Source organism: Scyliorhinus torazame, chromosome 4, assembly GCF_047496885.1.
Source record: "Scyliorhinus torazame isolate Kashiwa2021f chromosome 4, sScyTor2.1, whole genome shotgun sequence".
In the NCBI taxonomy this organism is placed as follows: domain Eukaryota; kingdom Metazoa; phylum Chordata; class Chondrichthyes; order Carcharhiniformes; family Scyliorhinidae; genus Scyliorhinus; species Scyliorhinus torazame.
In genome coordinates, this window is record NC_092710.1 from 63,333,172 (window position 1) to 63,350,850 (window position 17,679).

At 48.2% G+C, this 17,679-nt stretch overlaps 1 pseudogene; it reads left to right on the forward strand.

Moving 5' to 3' along the window:
* The window catches only part of LOC140411373 (NACHT, LRR and PYD domains-containing protein 3-like), a 53,107-nt pseudogene extending 39,542 nt beyond the window's left edge, over positions 1 to 13,565 (forward strand).
* Positions 13,566 to 17,679: the final 4,114 nt, after the last annotated feature.

The window sequence follows — 17,679 nt, forward strand, 5'->3', positions numbered from 1 at the left end:
TATTTTTCTGTCAGTGCGCCCAGACTCGCGAACGTCCCGTCTAAGAACAAGTCCTTCAATTTCGCAATTCCTGCTCGCTGCCAAGATTTAAATCCCCCATCTATCCTTCCCGGGACGAACCTATGGTTGCTCCTTATCGGGGACCACACTGAGGCACCCGTCACTCCCTTATGTCGTCCCCACTGCCCCCAAATTTTCAGAGTTGCCACCACCACTGGGTTTGTGGTGTATTTTTTCGGGGAGAACGGTAACGGCGCCGTCGCCAGTGCTTTTAGACTAGTTCCCCTACAGGACGCCATCTCCAGTCTTTTCCACGCCGCTCCTTCCCCTTCCCTCATCCACTTACATATCATTGACACGTTGGTGGCCCAATAATAATCACTTAGACTCGGCAGTGCCAGTCCCCCTCTCTCCCTACTGCGCTGCAGGAAACCCCTCTTTACTCTTGGGGTCTTTCCAGCCCACACAAAGCTCATAATACTCTTGTCCAACTTCCTAAAAAAGGCCTTTGTAATCAGTACAGGGAGGCACTGGAACACAAAAAGAAACCTCGGAAGGACCACCATTTTAACCGCCTGCACCCTGCCCGCCAATGACAGGGGCGCCATGTCCCACCTCCTAAAGTCCTCTTCCATCTGCTCTACCAGTCGTGCCAAGTTAAGCTTATGCAAGGTTCCCCAGTTCCTGGCCACCTGGATCGCTAAATACCGGAAATCCCCTGTTACCCTCCTCAACGGTAAATCGTCTATTCCCCTGCCCTCTTCCCCGGGGTGCATCACAAACAGTTCGCTCTTCCCCATATTCAATTTATATCCTGAAAATTCTCCAAACTCCCTAAGTGTCTGCATTATCTCAGGCATCCCCTCCACTGGGTCCGCGACATACAACAACAAATCATCCGCATATAATGACACCCGATGCTCTTCTCCTCCTCTAAGTACCCCCCTCCACTTCCTAGAGCCCCTCAGCGCTATGGCCAGTGGCTCAATTGCCAACGCAAACAGTAACGGGGACAGGGGACATCCCTGTCTTGTACCCCTATATCGTCGGAAGTGGTCAGATCGTTGCCTATTTGTAATCACACTTGCCACCGGGGCCCTGTACAGGAGCTGAACCCATCTAATGAACCCCTCTCCAAATCCAAATCTCCTCAGTACTTCCCACAGGTAGTCCCACTCCACTCTATCAAATGCTTTCTCTGCATCCATCGCCACCACTATCTCCCCTCCGGTGGGGACATCATCATCACCCCCAGCAGCCTCCGTATATTAGCATTCAATTGCCTCCCTTTAACAAACCCCGTTTGATCATCATGCACCACCCCAAGGACACAGTCCTCTATCCTCATCGCCATCACCTTGGCCAAAAGCTTGGCATTTACGTTCAAGAGGAAAATAGGCCTGTATGACCCGCACTGCAGTGGGTCTTTGTCTCTTTTCAGGATCAGCGATATCGTCACCTCCAACATCGTCGGGGGTAGTGTCCCCCTTTCCCTAGCCTCATTAAAGGTTCTCGTCAGAAGTGGGGCCAGCAGGTCCACGTATTTCCTATAGAACTCCACCGGGAACCCATCCGGTCCCGGGGGCTTCCCTGCCTGCATGTTCCCAATTCCTTTTACCACCTCCTGCACCTCAATCTGCGCTCCCAGTCCTGTCATCTCCTGGTCCTCAACCTTCGGGAACTCCAGCTGGTCTAGGAAACGCATCATTCCCTCTTTCCCTTCCGGGGTTTGAGCCTTATTTCGCCTCTCGTAAAATACCTTAAACACCCCGTTCACCCTCTCCGCTCCCCGTTCCATCTTTCCCTCCTCGTCTCTAACCCCTCCGATCTCTCTCGCCGCCCCCCTCTTCCCAGGTTGTTGGGCCAGCAGCCGGCTCGCCTTCTCTCCATATTCATACTGCACTCCCTGTGCCTTCCTCCATTGTGCCGCCGCCTTACCCGTGGTCAACAAGTCAAAGTCCGTGTGCAATCTCCCTCTTTCCCTGTATTGCCCTTCATCTGGAGCCTCCGCATATTGCCTATCCACCCTCAAAATCTCCCTCAACAATCTCTCCCTTTCTTAACCCTCTTGTTTCCCCTTATGGGCCCTTATGGAGATCAGCTCCCCTCTAACCACTGCCTTCAGCGCCTCCCAGACCACTCCCACCTGGACCTCTCCATCATCATTAATCTCTAGGTACCTTTCAATACATCCCCTCACCCTTACACATATCCCCTCATCCGCCAACAGTCCCATATCTAATCTTCAGAGTGGGCGCTGTTCCTTTTCCTCTCCTACTTCCAGATCTACCCGGTGTGGGGTATGATCTGAAATGGCTATAGCCGAATACTCCGTTCTTGCCACCTTCGGGATCAGCGCCCTTCCCAGGACAAAGAAGTCTATCCGGGAGTACACTTTGTGGACATGGGAGAAGAAGGAAAACTCTTTACTCCTTGGCCTAGTAAATCTCCAGGGATCCACTCCTCCCATCTGCTCCATAAAGCCCTTAAGCACCTTGGCCGCTGCCGGCCTCCTCCCGGAGGCTAAAACACTCTTTCTCCAATGTAGTCCAACTTTTCCTCTTCAATAAATGTCAACGCCTCTTCTGCCATCTCGAAGTAGTGGTGTTTACCCTGGTATGTAACCCACAGTCTTGCCGGCTGCAACATTCCGAACTTCACTTTCCTCTTGTGGAGCACCGCCTTGGCCCGATTGAAACTCGCCCTCCTTCTCGCCACCTCCGCACTCCAATCCTGATACACGCGGATCACCGCGTTCTCCCACCTGCTGCTCCGTGTCTTTTTTGCCCATCTCAGGACCATCTCCCTGTCCTTGTAGCGGTGGAACCTCACCACTATTGCTCGAGGTATTTCTCCTGCCTTTGGTCTTCTCACGAGGACTCGATACACTCCCTCCACTTCCAGGGGGCCCGTCGGGGCCTCAGCTCCCATTAAGGTATGAAGCATCGTGCTCACATATGCCCCAACGTCGGCTCCCTCTGCCCTTTTGGGAAGACCCAAGATTCTTAAGTTCTTCCTCCTCGAGCTATTTTCCAGGGCTTCCAGTCTCTCCATACACCTCTTATGCAGTGCCTCGTGCGTCTCCGTCTTCACCACCAAGCCCTGTATCTCGTCCTCATTTTCGGCAGCTTTTGCCTTCACTCCACGGAGCTCCATCTCTTGGGTCTTCTGCGCCTCCTTTAACCCCTCAATCGCCTGCAGCATCGGTGCCAGCACCTCCTTCTTGAGCTCCTCCACACATCGCCGGAGGATCTCCTGCTGTTCCAGGCCCCATACCAACTGGCCTCCCTCCACCGCCATCTTGCTTCTCACTTCCCTTCTTTGCCGCTGCTCCCGAGGATCCTCCGCAATCTGGCCACTATTATCTCTTCTGTCCATTCACATCCGGGGGGGACTCCCTTCTATGTCGCCTCACAGTGGGTTTAGCCTTCGAAAATTGCCGTTGGGGCTCCCGATAAGAGCCCAAAAGTCCGTTAAAACGGGAGGTGCCGAAACGTGCGACTTAGCTGGTCATCGCCACACCCGGAAATCTCCCCTGCAATTTCTATGTCATGCAATAACAATATAGGAACAACTCTAATATCATTCTGAATATTCCAATTAAAGGCATCCAAAAGGAACACAAGGACCATCTCCTCGCCAAAACCGAGAATGTGAGAAAATACACCGTCAGAGGAAAGGACAAACCAACGGCTGATCGATACACTGAACTTATCATCATTTCCTCTCTTCGTGAACGGAGATTGGTGGAAATGGACTTCTGTCCAGAGGCAAAGACCACGAGCAATGGCAGCAGAAGTACATCGCCAGCGATCTTGAGAAAATCCGTATCAAACAATTATTTAGGAGTAGTTTCGGCCACAACAGCCTGTGCGGGACCTCGTTAGTTAGCGGGGTGGTCGGCATCGGCAAGACAACCATGGTGCAGAGAATAGTGCACGAATGGGCCGCAGGGTACATCTATCCTCAGTTTCAATTCGTCTTTCATTTCACGTTTCGAAACCTGAATGCAATAAAGGGGAGACGTTCCTTGGACGAATTAGTACTGGATACCTATCCTTATATGGAAAATGCAATTGGAGATATATGGATGAGGCCGGAACATTTGCTCTTGGTGTTTGATGGGTTGGATGAGTTCCAACGCACGATTGAATTCACAGGTCGCGCAGCCTCTGGGAATGTCTGTACCCGTCCCGACTGTAGATGCGAAGTGTCCGAGATTGTCCGCTGTCTGGTCCAACAACAGCTGCTAAAAGGTTGTTCTGTGCTGGTCACAAGTCGGCCAACCGCATTGGGATCATTGGAAAAGGTCAATATCAACCTCTGGGCTGAGATCCTTGGCTTTCTGGCTGATGAAAGGAAAGATTATTTCAGAGGGTTTTTTGGGAATGAGGAAGTCGCCAACAAAGTATTTAAATACGTGGAGGAGAATGACATCCTGTACACCATGTGCTACAATCCCTCCTACTGCTGGATCATGTGCTCCACCTTAGGCCCACTCTTCACTCAACCAGGGGGCAAGCAACCTCTCCCCAAAACCATCACTCAACTACGTTTACAACCTGTTGAAAAACCATCGGCGAGATGTTGCGGACCAGCGGATGGTCTTACTCCGTCTCGGGGAGTTGGCATATGAGTGCGTTTCAAAGAGAGTCATTGTTTTCAACGAGGACCACTTCGGTCAGCATCAGCTGGAACCTTCCAAGTTCATTTCTGGATTTATGATGGAAATCCTAGAAAGAGATGATGCAGCAAAAAACGTTGTGTACACATTTCTCCACCTGACCATCCAAGAGTTCTTGGCCGCTCTCGCTCATTACTTGAGCCCGAAGCACAAAAATATGTTGGAGCTGCTTCCCTGGGCTTTTAAAAAGGACGATGGTCGCTTTGAGATCTTCATTCGTTTTGTGGTGGGGCTTTCAGCGTCCACTTCATCCCGGCAGCTTGAAGAGATCCTGGGCCCGCTATCGCACCACACTACCTGTCAGGTAATAGACTGGTTACAGGTCAACGTTCAGGCAGAGATTAAAAACATGGACAGGAACGCCGGAAAGCGGCAGCTGCTCAACATTTTTCATTACCTATCTGAGTCTCAGAACACAGCTTTGGTCCGGAAGACCGTCGGGTCGGTGGAGCGGCTGACCTTTGGGGACTCCAATCCGCAGAGCGCCCTGAGATTGAACCCACTGGACTGTGCTGTGCTGTCACACGTGCTCCAACTCTGTGAAACTATGGAGGAGCTGAATTTGGAGAAATGCTACATTCAGGAGGAAGGGGGTCAAGCGTTTGGCGCCCGCAGTCCACAAATGCAAAGTTCTGAGGTATTTACCAATGTCGGTGTAAGTGGGCATAAATGGTCTGTTTCAGGATGGCAAACTCTGACCAGTGGTGTGCCTCAGGCGTCGGTGCTTGGAACACAACCGATCTGGAAGGAGGAAGTGAAGGCATTGTTCCCAGGTTTGCACATGATACAAAGATCTGTAGAGGGTCGGGTACTACTAAATGGCAGGGGGGCTGCAGTAGGACTTGGAGGGCTAGGAGAGTGGGCAATGAAGTGGCACGTGCAAGACAATGTGGAAAAGTGTGAGGTTATGCACTTTGGAAGGAGGAATGGGGCCTAGACTATTTTCTAAATGGGGACATTCTTAGGAAATCAGAAGCACAAAGACCTTTGTCCTTGCTCATGATTCTCTTCAGGTTAACGTTTAGGTTCAGCAGGTCGTTAGGATCGCAAATGTAGTGTTGGCATTCATGTCGAGAGAGATTGTATACAAAAGCAGGGGTTGTCGTCTGAGTCTGTATAAGGTTCTGGTCAGACTCCATTTGAAGCTTTGTGAGCAGCTTTGGGCCCCGTATCTAAGGAAGGATGTGCTGGCCTTGGAATGGGTATAAAGAATGTTCACAAGAATTATCCCTGGTATGAAGAGCTTGTCGAATGAGGACCGTTGATGACTCTGGCTCTGCACTCGTTGAAGTTCAGAAGGATGCAGGGGATCTTATTGAAACTTACAGGATACTGCGAGACCTGGAAAGACTGCGCATTGGGAAGATGTGTCCACTAGTTAGTCCAAGGGTTGGTTTAGCACAGTGGGCTAAATAGCTGGCTTGTAATGCAGAACAAGGCAGCAGCGTGCGTTCAATTCACGTACCGGCCTCCCCGGACAGGCGCCAGAATGTGGCGACTAGGGGCTTTTCACAGTAGCTTCATTGAAGCCTACCTGTGTCAATAAGCTATTATTATTATTGTCACTAGTTGGAAAAACTGGAACCAGAGGACACAATCTCAGACTAAAGGGACGATCCTTTGAAACAGAGATCAGGAGGATTTAGTTCAGCCACAGGGTGGTGAATCTGTGGAACTCTTTGCCGCAGGAGGCTGTGGAGGCCAAATCACTGAGTGTCTTTAAGACAGAGATAGATAGGTCCCTAATTCATAAGGAGATCAGGGGTTATGGGGAGAAGGCAGAAGAATGGGGATGAGAAAAATATTAGCCATGATTGAATGGCGGAGCAGACTCGATGGGCCGAGTGGCCTAATTCTGCTCCTATGTCTGGAAGCGGTCAGCAAAAAGAGGCCCCTTGCCACATTGGATTTTGATTTACTCAACTGGTGTGTGGAGAAGTCGCCTCCAACACACATTGCAGCATTTCAGGAAGTAAATATTCTCAATTCTTGACCCATTTTGGAGTTAGATAATTCAACCGCAGCCCATGAATTCAACCGCATCACGGACGTATGAGGGGCTCGACACTCTATCAGACATTCAGCGCCATAGACACAATTCCTGCTCCCACACCCGGCCCTACATGCATCGCCGTTGTCTCCCACTTTCCCCCCTCGATATCCACTCTCCAGCCTGACAGCCACATGCATGCACATACCCACGGGGCTCCCACGAGGGTCGGCCCCTGGCACTGCTCCCTGGCTCAGGTTGGCACTGCCAGGTGGAAACTTCCAGATGGAGCCTTCCAGTTAGACACTGTCCGGTTGCCGCTGTAGGTCGGCACTGCAGTGGCACCGAACAGTGCCAACTTAAAAGTTCCAAGCTGTGCCAATGGATTTGCCAGTGCACTACCCGAGCATGTCTCTCTACCCATCCTTCCCGGAGCTATGCTTTCTTCTGCGCCGCCGGAAGGATCCGCACGATTGCCTCAAACCTGTCCAGATTCGCAGCAAATGACGCCAGCGGCCTGGTCAAGATTTCGTGATGGGGGGGGGGGGGGGGGGGAGGCGGAGGGGGGGGGGGGGGCGAGATCACGGTACCAATATGCTAATATTTTTGAATGAGATTCTCGGACCCTTTTTCTCACTACTCCACTCTTGTGCATAATTTCATTCATGGGCGGGATTCTTCTGTTCACGAGTCAGCTGTTTCTCGGCGGGAGGCCGATTGCTGGCAGCTTGTTTCCCTTCTCCCGCCGTTTGTCCGTGGGATTTCCCATTGAAGTCACAGCACGCTACGGAAAACCTGTGGGCGGAGCTACGCTGCCGTCCGGAAAGGAGACTCCCAGCAACAGGTACCTGGTTCTCAATTTTACGTTAAACGTTTAATTACACAGCACATAAATAATTTATTCGATCAATTGATCGCTGCTGGTTCTTTCATAGGTCCATTGAATTCGGACCACTCCCTCGCCTCTCCGCCATACAAAGAAAGAACAAAAAACAAAGAAAATTACAGCACAGGAATAGGCCCTTCGGCCCTCCCAGCCTGCGCCGATCCAGATCCTTTATCTAACTTAAAGCCATAGCGAGGTTTACCCAGTTCTCCTCTTGATAGTTGCGATTGATTTTGCTTCTAACATTCCCTCAGCCGGTTAATCCTCGAATATAATAATTCTTATGTACGTTGTCCAAAACCTATGTTCCTTGCACACAGTGCCCAATTATTATTTGAACAATTGCTCCATATTGAACTTAGCAAGATATTTCTTAGTTTTATCTCCCCCACCCACCCGTCTGTGCGCCAAGAGTTAAACAATTAGAAATGTTTCTGCAAACGTGAAAGATAATTTTGTGACCGAGCAGGTTTTATTTGTGACTCTTTTCTTGGTTGTTAGGCTGAATCATAATCATATTGGAGATACAGGAGTCAACCTTTTGTCTGTATCACTGTTACATGAAGACTGTAAAACGCAGAAATTGGAGTGAGTACCATTCCCAATTTTAACCTAACACACTGTCGGGATGAAGTCAGTGAAACGTTCAAACACTAACCTGACTAACAAATATCCTGCTGTTTGGTTGCATTCATTCGCATTCTGGGGTGTTTTTTTAGTGCAATACTGTGTGTGGCATTATCGCTACGGCTGTACAGTATTTCGGTAGACCGAAACTGGTGGACCCTTCTGTTGATCAAAGCACAGAAAATATTCTTAGCACTGGAAGGGGCTACAGCAAAAACAAAAATCAGAACGTTAACAAAAAGAGTTAAACTTGACAGTTTGCACCGACTGGGTTCTATTTCATTGGTTGGAGAAGATTATGAAAGGTTGCTCGAACTGGGGTGTTTAATGTGACGGAAAGGTATTCGAGGTTAGATCGGTTTGAAAAAAAATGATTTCACCCGGTGAGTGAAGTCTCGAACAAAAGAACATAATTGCAAAGATAGAGATTAGCCGTTTATTCATGTATTCACACCAGCACACGGCAAATGTGGAATCTCCAACGACAAACGCTGATGAGATGGGAGCAACTTGACTATGCAAAAATAGCGGTTGTTATATTGTGGATAGGAGAGAGTATCATGGGGTTGACGATCGGATGATTATTGGAGTCAAGATAGATAATTACGTATCTAGCTAAATGAGATAAACAGCTGCCGCGCTTTAGTCCGCGTGTTTTCACGTTCTTCTGATCAGTATTGTGTTATTTTTTTGCTTTTTCCAGCGGTATTAAATTCTGATTATAAATAATTCTTGTCAGTTTGCAGGACAACAATCTGACAGCTGCTTGCATTGAGGATCTAAGGTCGGCATTCAGTGTGAACCAATCTTTAACGATGCTGTACCTGGACGGAAATAAATTCACTGACCATTGTGTTCCCGGTTTGCGACACCTCATAATGAGCTGCAAAAACGTAGAGTTGATTCAGTGAGTACTTACATTTTTATAATCTTTACTGCCACACGTAGGCTGACAATGCAATAATGTTACCGTGAAAACCCCCTCGTCGCCATATTTCGGCTCCTGTTCGGGTACACAGAGGGAGAATTCAGAATGTCCAAATTACCTAACAGCACGTCTTTCGGAACATGTGGGTGGAAACCGGAGCATCCGGAGGAAACCCACGCAGACACAGGGTGAACGGGCAGACTCCGCACTGACAGTAACCCAGCCGGGAACCGAACCTGGGACCCTGGCGCTGTGAATCCACAGTGCTAACCACCGTTCTGCCGTGCTGCCATACATGTGTTAATATTCAATTTTGAATTATTGTAAATCGATAGTCTGTGGGCAATAGTTTGTCTTCATAAATCATACGAACTACATATTATACTGATGTCCTTCACGAATCCGGTGACAAGTTGCATCTGCTGTCTGTTTATTCCGCTTGCGGTATTCCCGTCCTATTGATTTACATAGACATATGCTCACATAATACCCTGGCTGGACATCCAATGGATCAATGAAACGCCGTATTTACTCTCCGTCTAATGTTGGTCTCCGCTGATATGAAGGAGAACTGAACATTCGTTGGATGTCAAATCAGCATTGCAGGATGCAATAGGAGTTCTGGGCTTATTTGTTAGCTCCTTCGGGAGTCACTGGCAAGGCCGGTATGTGTTGCCCCTCGCTAATTATTTTTAGAACGTGCGGGTATGCCGCCATATTAAAAGATAAACTGAAGTCCTTCTGGTATAGCTACACTACTCTTGTGAGGAAGGGAGTTCCAGGAGTGAGATCCAGTGACAATGAAGTGACAGCATTATGGTTCTACGTAAGGATCTTGTGTGGCCGAGAGAAGAGTTTTTATGTGCTGGTATTACATTGCCTTTGCTGCTCTTGTCCTTTCAGTTAATAGAGGTAACATAAGATGGGAAAGATGGGATCGCATACCAATTCATAGGGCTGCTCAGTTCTTGGGTATGCTGCAGCTGCCCCCACAGACAAGTGGGTACTGTTCCATCACAGTACATAATTGTGCTTTGCAGATCGACGCCAGGCTTTGAGGAGTCAGGTGGAGAGCTACTCGTCTCATATTTCCCCGTATCTGACCAGCTGCTGTTGTCACAGAACTTATCGAGCTGGTCCTGTTAGGTTTTTATTCAATGGTGACTCTTTTGATTCGTATTTTGGGGAATTCCACGATTTTCAGGCCATTGAGTGTTAATGGGAGATGTTTAGATACACTTTTTTTTTTACATCTGACCCCTGTCTACCATGAATCGTCTTTGTCACATATCAGCGCAAGCCTGCATATTGTCCTGGTGCTGCTGAGTATGTCACAGAGCGCTTCCGTCTCTGAGGAATTGCGAATGATACTGAACATAATGTAATCATCAGTGAAAAGTTCAGCCTAAGTTCGTATGATAGAGGGGGGGGGGGGGAGCATCTCTAAAGCATCTGAAGAAGGTTGTGAAGGACACATATCCCAATAGATTCATGCAGCTCCATCGGAGGCCTTAAACAATGAGGCTCAAACATCCACAACCGCCCCTGCAGTGCTAGGTATCACTACAATCAGTGTAAAATCTTGCCCAATTCCTATTGGATTCAATTTCGCGGAGGGATCCTTGATCCGCACAATCGGTCAAAAATGTTCTTGATGTGAAGGGCACTGATTCTCACCTCACTACCTGAATACAGACTCTTTGACTATGAGTAGACCAAGACTCTATGGAGGTTATAATGCAATAGGAACTGGAAGAAACCAAACTACCGATCCATTTGCAGGTTGTTGGTGCAAATATGCAGCTTTCTGGTACTGTCAACAATACCTTCCATCATCGTATGACTGATGGACACTGGCCTCCTTGGGTGGTAATTATTCGAATTGCTTTGGGCGGTGCTGTGGATCCATTTTTAATGGTAATTGAAGTCCCCCATCCAGGATACATTCTGTATTCTTGCCATCCTCGCCCCATTTTAGAAGTGATGTTCAAAGTGGAGGAGTACTGACTAATTCGACTATATGGGCTGCTGGGACAATGTTTCGGAATCACAGTTGAACTATGCATCCATCCGGGATCGGTCTGTCCCACTAATGGGGCAAAACATATCCAGGAATTGTCATTGTGGCGTCTGAGACCATTGCTTATAATGTATGTTTGGTCAGTATGACGCTGCAGTCTGTTGGCTATCTACACGACAGACGTCTATCACATTTTTCACAATTCCACAGATCTGATTATGCATGAGTTTACAGAACCGATTGGATGTAGTGTGAAGTTGTCAATTCCAGCGTTTGGCCGATGGAAGATGGTTAACCGCTTTTTACTGATCTTTCAAGTTTCTCTAGCTGTGCAGCTGGCCATTTCAGAAGACTGTTCAGAATCAACTGTGTACAGTTGGAGACCGATTCATCGCATCAGCTGGGAGGACAGGCATACTACCATCAACATCGTTGAAGGAGCCAAAAGCCCCAGCACCGAGGTCATGATCATCCCATACCAACTGAGCTGGCCACGTAGGTATGATGCCAGATCCAAATTGGGTTCGTTCAGCTGAAATATGGCACCCAAAAAACGAGGATGAGAAAGGAAGCGATTCGAAGACACCCGCAAGACATGGCAATGTCTGGTAAATAAATGGGCGAGTCTCCTGAATGAACGGACATACTTCTTCAACCACCCGTCGATAATAGGAGCTCTGGAAAAGGAGCCGTCGAAAGAAATACCTTTGATGCCAGTGCTGTCAGTGGTGTGGCTCATCAGCCACCCAAGGACCCACGAACCCATGACGACTAATGTGGAGTTTATTCGGTGGACAACCATATTTCTTAGCGAATGTTCACCGAAGAAGAGATGGTTGTTGTAAAGACGCTGCTTGGTGGCACTGTCAACAATAATTCCCATCATCTCGCTACTGATAGAGACTATACTCTTGCAGAGGTAATGAATCAGATTGGATATTGGAATGGAGTCATTGTTAATGGTAATTTAGCTCCTCCATCCAGGATAGATGCATTCTGTATCCTTGCCATCCTCACTCCTTATTTGGTGATGCTCAAAGTGGAGGAGTTCTGATTGATTCAGTCGCTGAGAAAGGATGGCAAGTGAGAATTATATGGAGGACACATTACCCTCGTTATTCCTGGGATAACTCGACTTCATGGGGAACCGATTCTATGATCAGGACACCGACACCGAGTTGAAATGTGCAGCTATACCTATTGGCTCTGGCCTACAGATGAAGCAGGAAATTCCCAGGATGTTCATGGTAGCGACTGAGATTGGTTGCAATACATGATTTGATGAGTTTAACCCTGCCAGCCTTTCTCACTATCATTCACGACAGCTGTCCAACATTTAGCACAATTCCCCAGATCCGAGTAAGCAGGAGTTCACAGAGCCGATTGAGCGTGGCGTGGAGCTATCAATTCCAGAGGGTTTTTTGCCGATGGCAGATCGTTCATCTCCTATTGTTGATATTTGTAGTTTCTGTAACTGAGCAGATTGCTGGTTTATTTCCGACGACAGCTCAGAGCTAACCATGTAATTGGCTCTGGAGTCACTTATAAGTCAGACTGGATAATGTTGGCAGCTTTTCTTCCATAAAGGACATTGTGAAACTAATATATTCTGTGTCGATCGATGATGGTTTCAGTTATAATTACCGAGGCGAAGGGGCGACACAGTGGCGCAGTGGCTAGCACTGCTGCCTCAAACCGCTCAGGGCTCGGATTACTGTCTCTGTGTAATTGAGACATTGTCTTCGTGTTTGTATGGGTTTCACCCCACAACACAAATATGGGCAGGGTAGGTGAATTGGCCACGCTAAATTGACCCTTATTTGGTAAAAAAAAAGGATTGCGGTCCTCCAAATTTATTTTTAAAACAACATTACTGAGCATATCTTTATATTCCAGATGAATTATTTAATTGAATTTCTATTCCAGAATCAGGAAGGATTTAATTCTCTGACATGGATTGCTCCTCCGCTGAGAATACCATCATGCCTCTGTATGTCGAATGTGCAGCTAGCTGTCCGTGAATGTAGTTCTTACAGCTCCGCTCAGATCATTCAGTCGAATCTGGTCAAATCAGTGTGATCCCCTTCTGCTGTTCCCCTGTAGCTCATTAGAATTTCGTAAGGAAGATATATAAGCGCCTTTTGCTCGAAACGGTACACGTGGTTGTGTAAATTTGCTTTCATGAATTAACTGTCTATTTAATCATCTCCGCCTCAGGTTATGGAGGAACCAATTCAGTTCAGATGGGCAGAAGCAGCTCAGATCGTTGAGAGAATCCCGGGCTGGACTACGAGTCTTTGTGTGAACAGTGGGAAGAAAAGATTGTTAACACAGCCTGAAATGTATGTTCATAATTACTAAAATGTTTCAGTAAAGCGAATCCAGGAAAGGAATTTATTGAAATCTAAAATAAAACTGAAACTATTCGAAGTGGTGGAATAATGATTTCAAAGAGATAAAAGCTATGTTAATCTAACACTCCCGGCGGGGGATTGAAAATGAGGCACATTTTTTTCATCTAGCAGATTTCACTGTTAAAGGAAAGAAAACATGGTCAGGTATAAAACCTGTGCTCCAGCCGTTCCTATACATTAATTTACCTCAGCATTAGCTACATATCTGTCCATGTTTCTGATGTCAATCTTCAGCAATTTATATGCAAAGATGCCAGACAAGACAGCTGTCCCGTGTCGGGACTTGGAGATCCCAACCTTTGATCGCCGATGAGGTATGTTTGAAACTTGTAACAAATGGCATCTGGAAGTCCATTTAACTAACATCCAGAGATATTTGATTGTCCACCAATTTAGTCACTTCTTCAAAAACAATCAAACAGGTTAGGCAGGTAGGGTCTACTGTTTCAATTGGATGCTGGTTCGCTCTGACCAGCTAAAACAATCATTCTGTTTACTAAATAAATCAGAAATTTCTGATCTAGTAATTTCTGAATAAAATATGTTTGGCTCACTGAGCGATTCCTGATCAGAGCCTGATCTGTTTCACCCCTCACTTTTATGAAATAGCGATACTTTCTCACTCTGCCTCACTCGTGTTTTGAGGAGCTGTTTTTGATCCACACTCAGCCTTATCCAGGGAGACCTCTGAGAGGTCATCTGGATGAACAATTTACCAATTTACGATGGGTAAGAAAATCTGAGATGTGTTAAAATAGTGTACTATTTAATTCAACATCACAGGATCACAACTCTGATTAGTTCCCTTACATAATCCAGGGGACAATGATAGAGCTCCCGTGCAACGAAGTAAGAAACATCTTCAATCGTACATCAATGAGCAAAGTCACGTGAATACAGTTAGCAGCAAGTTCGCATGTTCCACCGGTCTCATTTGAAAAATTCAGTCCACAGTAGGTGTTCGATGTTTAATGTTCTAGGTGACACCATACCTGCACAATCTTGGGATTAGAAACAAAGATCGTCGAGAGGGTATAAACACTATAAAAGGACTTGATCGCCCATACCTAATGGTATGATGTCCACCAACACAATCGCTATTTCTCTTTTCGGGGTGTCATACCAATCTCAAGGGTTTGCCACCAGGAATCACTCTCGGTGATTCCAGGTACTGGGTCGAAGGTCCGATTCGACGTTTGGATCCATCAGCTGAGAGAAACGTTCTCATCCTGAAGCCACGCATGTTATCTTTCTGGAAGGATCACTGGGCACAGATACTGAGGACGAACCTAGGAATACTGAGTGTAATTGTAAGTGTCCCATTGCAATCCAGATTGAGGCCCATCTTATGTCCTTCCTGTCTGTCCATTTCCCCAGTGCCCCATGGGGAACATTCATCCCTGGATATCCTGTGGAAGCGGAGCTTCCGGAGTTCAGCCACGTGACCCTGCTGCTGGGCCTCTGACGTCACAATGGGAGATGACACTAAGCTCCAGCAACAGACCTTTTGAACTTGTAAATGTCGGAGATCCTGCCCATTCGGTAGCTCCCGTCTCTCCATCAGCTCGTCCAGGATTGCGAGTCTGTCCCCCATGTAGAAGATACACCCTGCACTTCCGGTGACGTCTATGAAGGAGTAGGTCGCACATTTGGTGGCTCACGCCACCGGTCAGAACTTTGGACCTTTTCCCCCGATTTTTTTGTCGGATCTTTAAGTGCAAAATTGATGTTGGACGCAATTGTGAAGAGGAATCCTACATCAGTGCATGTGAAGCGGTCAGAAGGGCTCGCAAAGGAAGAAATAGGCGAACGGAGAGGGCTTGGAACGAGGCTTCAACGGGAGAAGGCATGGTGGAGGACCGGAGTTCTGGGTTGACGACCCAGCGGTCGACGGAGCTGTTGATGCAGTTGATCCAGGAGGGCTTCGCCAAGCAGAAGCAGGAATGCTTGGACCCGATTAAGGAGTCGATAGCGCAACTGGAACTCAGACTGGGTGCTCGAGATCGGGCAATCCAGAAAGTGGAGAAGGCGCTGACTGAGCAGGAGGAGCACCAAGCTGCAGTGGAGTTGGAGGTGGGAATGTTGAGAGACCAACAGAAAAGGCTCCAGGAGAAGGTGGACGATCTAGAGAACAGGTTCCGCTGGCAGAATCGTGGCTCTCCTGGAGGGATCCGAAGGAACGGTGCAGGGGCGTACATAGCGGCTGTGACTGAGAAGCTACTGGGGGAGGGGACGTTCTCCCGACCCTTGGAGGCGGATAGGGCGCACAGAGCGCAAGCGAGGAAGCCACATGTTGGTGACCAGCCGAGAGCAATTGTGGTGAAATTCCATAGGTACCTGGACAAGGAGAGCATTCTATGGTGGGCCAGGCAAACGCGGAGCTGCAAATGGGGGAACAGTGACCTGCATATATATCCGGATCTGAGCGCGGATGTGGCCAGAAGAGCAGGGTTCAACCAGACAAAATCAACCCTTTTTTAAGAAGAATGTAAAGTATGGACTTGATGTTTAGGTTACGTATGAAGAGCAACATTTCTATTTCGAGTCGCCCGAAGAAGCGATGGACTTCGATAGAGGAAAGCCATGGTATCGGACTGAAGTGTTTGGACTGAACTTTACTGCACTGCTCATGTGCTTTTTTTTGTTTATCTCTCTTCTTTTCAGTTATTTTTTTTTAAAGAAAAGTTTTAGTCTTTGGATGTTACTTGTGTATTGCGTTGGGGTCTGCGGACGAGCTGCTTGAGTTAAAATTGGCATTTTCACGGATGGAGGATGGAGGTGTGAATGTTAGATTTTGGATGTTTGATGTCTGATCTTCTTTTTGAATTTCTTTGCGTGTCTCTTTTGTGCAATTGTGTTGAGATTGTCTACGTCTGCATATGTGTGTCCGAGCCGGGGGGGGGGGGGGGGGATCAATATGTGGAAAACCGTCTGGCACCATGGGCGGGGGCCACCACGCTAGCAGGGCAGGCTAGCTCCCAGCCTAGCGGGCTAGCTCAGAAGCGTAGTGGGGTTGAGCAAATGGTATGCTTGTTGGAGGGGGCTGTGTGTATGGTGCTTTTACTAGGGGGAGAGGGCGGAAATGTTCTGCTGACAGGGGAGGGACTTTTGCTGTGGGACAATAGGGAGATCGGGGACGGAGGCAGCCTGGGGGCGGGCCTGCGAATGCGTGGGGCGCATGCTGGAGACTGGCCCAAGAAAGGTGATGGCTGATCGGCGGAGGAGGGGGCGGGAAGCCTCCCAACCAGGCTGATCACATGGAATGTAAGAGGGCTAAATGAGCCCGTTAAGAGGGCACGCATGTTTGCGCATTTAAGGGGACTGAAGGCGGACGTGGCAATGTTGCAGGAGACGCACCTTAGAGTAACTGACCAGGTCAGGCTAAGGAAGGGATGGGTCGGACAGGTTTTCCACTCAGAGCTGGACTCTAAGACTAGAGGGGTCGCAATCTTGATTAATAAGCGAGTGCCATTTAAAGCAGGAAGAATAGTCGCGGATGTGGGTGGTCGCTACATAATGGTCAGTGGAAAGCTGGAGGGTTGCCGGTGGTACTCATGAATGTGCACGCACTGAATTGGAATAATGTGAAGTTCATAAGGAGGATGTTGCGGAGGATGCCGGACCTGGATTCGCATAAGCTGGTTATTGTGGGGGGGGGGGCTTCAACACAGTCATTAACCCAGGGTTAGACCGACCTAGCTCAAGGACAGGCAGGGTGCCAGCAATGGCAAAGGAGCTGAAGGGGTTTGTGGAGCAGCTGAGGGGGGGGTTGGCGTGGAGATTCGGGCGGCTGAGAGTGAAGGAGTTTTCCTTCTACTCGCACGTGCATAAAGTGTACTCTGGGATTGACTTTTGCATCCTGAGCAGGGCTCTACTGACGGAGTAGTGGACAGTGAGTACTCAGCGATCTCGGATCAAGCCCCGTACTGGGTTGACCTACAGGTGAGTAAGGAGAGTAGCCAGCGCCCGCACTGGAGGCTGGTCCTCAGAATTTTGGCGGATAAGGAGGTGTGTGGGCGGCTGACGAAATGTATCCAGAACTACCTGGAAGTCAACGCCATGGGGGAAGTTTCGGCTGCGGTGGTCTGGGAGGCGCTGAAGGCGGTGGTTAGAGGGGAACAGATATTGTT